We start from the raw sequence: 5,453 nt of genomic DNA, 5'->3' as shown, positions 1-5,453 counted from the left end.
AAGAAGAAGAAATAGTGAAAACATGCTTACCGTTTTATGCTTCTGGAATTTAACTATCGAAGAGGCTATTGTTACCAATGAGAAGCATTGATGCTTTGAAGAGATTTTGATGATGATGCACTTGAAGATTTGAAGAAACAAATACATCAATTGTTAAAAGCATTCTTTGTAGAAATCATTTGTATTAGGTTATCTCTCAATTTTAAGCACTTAGAAGTATTATAATTTATTCCTTTTTATTGATTTCTTATGACAATAATTGATTGTCATAGGAGATAATTGATTCTCACAAGCAAAAGTAGAAAAGATTTCATCTTTTGCAATAATCAATTATCACTAAGGACAATCGGTTATCTTCGCAAGTTTTAATATTATCTAGGGTTTGACAATAATCAATTATCACTAAGGATAATCGATTATCACGTTTTCCAAAACCCATAACGGCTTGAAATAATTGATTATCATTTATGACAATCGATTATCTTTGGCAGTTGGAAACTGACTTTTCATTTTCGGACCCTTGGCCTGTATAGAAGTCTCCTAAAACTTTCTAAGGTTACCTAAAATATTGAGAGCACATATTTGGTTATGAGGAAGTTCTCAAGTTTAAGTCTTAGTTTGATCAAGTCTTTTGAAAGGAGAAACTTGTTTTTAGTGTGTCTAAAGGAGCAAGCGATTCTCTAGAAGTTGATTGAGTTGATGTTCATTCCCTCTATGTCGAAGAAAGGTTTTTTTTGTTAAACCCTAAACTACTGTAATTGTAATCATCAAACTAATTTTTAGTGAAAAGTTAATCACTCTTTCTAAAGTGATTAATAACTAGACGTAGAATTTTTCGATTCGAACCAATATAAAAATTATGCGTGTGATTCTCTTTATCTCTTCATCTATTATTTATAAATTGTTCGACGAAAGTCTTAAAAGAAAACTAAATTTTTTAAAAAGAACCAATTCATCCCTCCCCTCTTGGTTATTGTCTGTTATCATGCTCATTAACCATTTCGTTGCGCAATACCAATTTCCACAACTATTACTCCGGTTATAAACGCAACCAATGCATAAACCATCTAGAAAAAAAATTCAAAATATAAATATAAATATAAATGGAAAATTTGAAAACATCTAGTAACTATAGGCCTCCGTTCGTGGTTAAACTAAGGCATAAAAGGCGTATGACATCAATTAAAATGAAATCGAGGTTGAAGAAATGGATATGAAACGTTTAGAATCAGAGGTTGTCAGTTTATGGTTGGACATACTGCCTCAGTTGGTCAGAGAACCAAGGCAATATTCCTATTTCGAAAACACTGTCAGGTTAGTCTGCAAGATTCTCTAACCTGTGAGCTACCAAGGTTGCACTATCTATAAAACATCAGCTGAGTGCTTTTGAGTGCATTAAAAGTAGAGAGAATACCAATTTTGTGAGAATTGTGTGACTAACTTGGCCTACATCTCCTTGGCAATAAGAGAGAGTGTTTGTGTGGAGTGCAAACATCTTAAAACTAAAGTGCAAAAAGTGAGATTTTGAGAGTGGCTACATTTAAAGCCAACTATATCTTTGGCCGAGAGAAAGAGTGTCTAAAATTTGCATCTGTTATCTGTCGCACCTGAGCTTTTTATATTAAGCGTGTTAGTTCCTTGAATTTGATAGTTTTCACATGTTCTAGTAACAACCATTATAAGTTTCTACATTGCATCATTTGAACTTAGATGAGTTTTTAATGGGTGACTCTATGTTTCAAATGCATTTGTCCAAATTTTAGTACGTTGGCCAACTTTTCTCGTCAATCCATTTTTCTGCATGCCATTTTAGTCGCATAGCACCACTACACTCTAGGATTAGCCAATCTTGCATTAGTTTTATTTGTTGATATTCATACTTTAACTAGTGCATTAGATAGTCTAACCAAGGTTCAACTCATTCATAGTTCAACTAGTGCATATGCATGAGTAGTTTAGTTTAGTTAGCATTTTCTTATGATTTAGGTGTAGTGAGTTTATAGCTAGTTTTAAGTTGCAATTCATAAATCCATTCATATTCTAAAGTAGTATTCATATTTTACATCCTAATAATAAATTTTTATGGAATAATGCATACTTTATGAACATGTTTGGGTCCATGATAGCCTAGTAAAATCATTCAAATCTCAAAACATGATTTCACTGTCAAATTCTGTGTTGTCAGGTGATTTGCTACCATCCGTAGGTTCAAAGAGTGATTTTGAATTTTGATTGCATGTGACTTGTTTTGAATGCATTGCATCACTTTTCTCATTAATACAGATTTGTCTTGCACTTGCTATCATGCATTAGTTTTCATTTTCTGACATTTGTTGACTCAATTAGTAAATTTGAGAGTCCATTCTTTTTCATTTATGCACCTATTATTGCACATCTTCATCCATATAACTTGTTCTACCTATACATATCATACATCCATATAACTTGTTCTACCTCTACATATCATACATCCATATTGGTTTTGTAGTAGCCTCTACATATGATACATCCAGATTGATTTTCAAATTCAATAATCTATTCATAGACTCAATTAATATTTTATAAATCATCTTTGCATTATTCATAGACTCAATTCATGCATTGATGTTAGTGAAACTACATTATCCATTCATCATTTGTCTTACACATTTGTCCATATCAATACATCTTCCTAAGTAACCATTATTCTCATGTGTATATTGTAAAACATTTTCTGTGAGGATAGGTCAAGGATAGGTCAAGTATAGGTCTAGGTTTCTATTTAACTACTCAAGGTATAGGTTTGTATTTAAATCCACCATATGAGCTTTTATATTTAAGTGTCTTTATAGATATTAGGCTAGTAGATAGAAATTGAAGCAAAAATTGCAAAGGCATTGAAAAGGGTTGCACTCAATATGATGCGCAAGGGAGTGACCCAATGACCTGCACATTTTAATGGAGCTTCACAACCAATTTTAGGCTATTGGCCATCATATGTGTCACCAATGAGCAGGGTTTCCAAACGGATGAACTGCACATTTTAGTGTAGCTTCACCACTAAATTTGTTGGATGTAGAAATAAGTTCACAAATGCTAGTCCTTATACTGGGCACAACTTAGTTAGGTGTTTTTCAAATTATAAAAAGAATGGGAGCCTGAAGCATTTGATGTTCTATAAGAATGGTGTGACCTTCCTAAGGATGTTGTTGACTTGGTTAAGAAGGATCTTGAAGTCAAGAAGGTAGTTTTGGAGATAAAGTTAAATAAGTATCATCTTGTATTTGTTTTTTTACATCTACGCAAGGTGGACCCAAAACTGGCTTGCAACAACCTATAACTTAGATTGATGATGCAGATCAATGCTTTTCTGCAGAAGTCTATACCTACTCTAACGATGAACCTTACAATACCAGCAAACTAGAAAGTGGAAATAGTCTTGACTTGTATGCATCTAACGAAATAAAACTACATTTAGAAGTTGAAATCAATGGAGTGGACCAGTCGAGATTGAGTGAATGTAGTAGGGAGTCTAATGCTTTAGTTAAGGGTATTCAAATTGGTACTAAACAAAACTACTGTGAATATGATGTAGAAGTAGAAGCTAACATTAACAAACAATACTTATAAATATATTGGTGTAGCTATTTAGCATAATCAATACATAGGTTTAAATGCTTATACTGAATCAATATATGGAAATTTGGATTTGAATTCTGTACGAAAGATGTTTCTCAATATATGTAAGGTTGAATATAGTTTTATAGTTCTGATTGTGTGGATATGGATTGCAAATTATTGTGTTGTGCAAGTCTAATTATGTGAATGTGGGGTAGATAAACAATACAACTTGCATTGGACTCTGCCACGCACTTATCGACGAATATACCGGCGGACAAATCCTTCAAAAATGGTTACTGACAGTGAAATTACCGACGACTTCGTGACCGTCGGTAAACTATCGAAAAATGTCAATTATCGATAGAAATTTATTGTTTTCAATGAATTATGTCTATCGATAATTTGAATTTTTTTGGTAGTGCACTAAATCAATAAATACGTACAATTATGTTGGTTGCGCCATACTGAAAAAAAGAAACAAGAACCTCTTAGATATACATAACTGAGGGTTGGTTGTTAGCGAGATGGAATAAGTTATTTTTTAGTTAACAAGATCTTAATTTATAATATTGGAGGAAATATTTGAGAGCATGTGTTTTTGTCTGTCAAGGTGTTGTATTTTTTTTAGTATATAGTTAAAATTCAAAAACAATTTTGAACAAATTCAGATTTCTATATATAATTTGAGTTGTACTTAAGCATTACTTTTGAGTATTATTTTTATTTATTTTTTGGTGTAAGTCTGATACCAATTAGAGATAAAGTCAAATTAAAATATATAAATGAGTACAAGTCTCATCTTACAAGGATTTTATGAAATTGAATTAGGTTTAAAGTCTACTATCAAAGCATCCATCCTAATGAGATTTGTATTTGTTAGACATATTATTCTACCATCTATCGGACTACTATTAACCATCCATTTGTCTAGTTCCATATGCAAGACAAGATGTATATATCTTAGAATAAGGGAAGCATGTTAAAAGTCTCACATCAACTATAAATAAAATAAATTTAAAATATATATGTAGATGCAAACTTATCTTATACGTTAGTTTTACAAAATTAAATTATATTTAAAGTTCACTTTTTAATACAGTTCAACATTAATTATTAGTTTTATTATTTTTAATTATGCTAGTGCTGACTCACCATAGGTTTGAGCCGGGTTGGGTTTGAAAAAAATGTAATTTTTTTACGCGGGCTAGTTTTCAACCCGGCTCACTTAGAACCCGACTCACCGGGTTGAACCCGTGGTGAGCCACTGGCTCACCAACTCACCTAATTTAATTTAATTATTTATTTTTTGTGTTTCAATATTGTTAGTTAGCATTTTTTTATTATATTGTAGATGATGATAAAGAAGAAGATGTTTCAAGAGAGAAAAATGTTATAGATTTATCTATTCAAGACTCTAGTATTATAAATGAACAAGTGATACAAAAATTATCAGTATTAAAAACTTATTTGTTCGCCTTTTATACATGTTTTTGGATTACGCTTGAATTGTATGATACTTTTTTTTATTTTGAATTATCTTTGGAGTTTAACATCATTTTAGTGTGACGTTTATTTAGATTTGAATTAAAAAAAATTGTAACTTTTTTATTTAAAAAAAACTTATAATTAATGTCATTGAGTCAACCTGTTTAATCCACCAACCTGTGGTAGGTCGAGTCAGGTTCGAATTTGTTCAGCTCGTTAATAAATGAGCCGAGTTTGATTGACTCTAAGTGACTAACCCATGGTGGACCGAGCCGAGTCGAATCGGATTATCCATTTTCACATATCTAGTTTTACTTAATTATTACATATTTTATCTACTCAATATTAAAATGAGACGAAAACAGTGT

The 5,453-nt window shown here is 31.5% G+C and overlaps 1 pseudogene; it reads left to right on the top strand.

Annotated features, from left to right (window-relative positions):
* Positions 1 to 1,245: 1,245 nt before the first annotated feature.
* Positions 1,246 to 3,796, top strand: LOC148199377 (putative inactive poly [ADP-ribose] polymerase SRO1; annotated as a pseudogene).
* The last annotated feature ends 1,657 nt before the right edge of the window (positions 3,797 to 5,453 follow it).

Source organism: Vigna umbellata, chromosome 4 (genome assembly GCF_029865625.1).
Source record: "Vigna umbellata cultivar VRB3 chromosome 4, Vumbellata_1.0, whole genome shotgun sequence".
Taxonomy (NCBI): domain Eukaryota; kingdom Viridiplantae; phylum Streptophyta; class Magnoliopsida; order Fabales; family Fabaceae; genus Vigna; species Vigna umbellata.
Note: the sequence above shows the minus strand (reverse complement) of the source record. Positions and strands in the feature narration are given on the sequence as shown.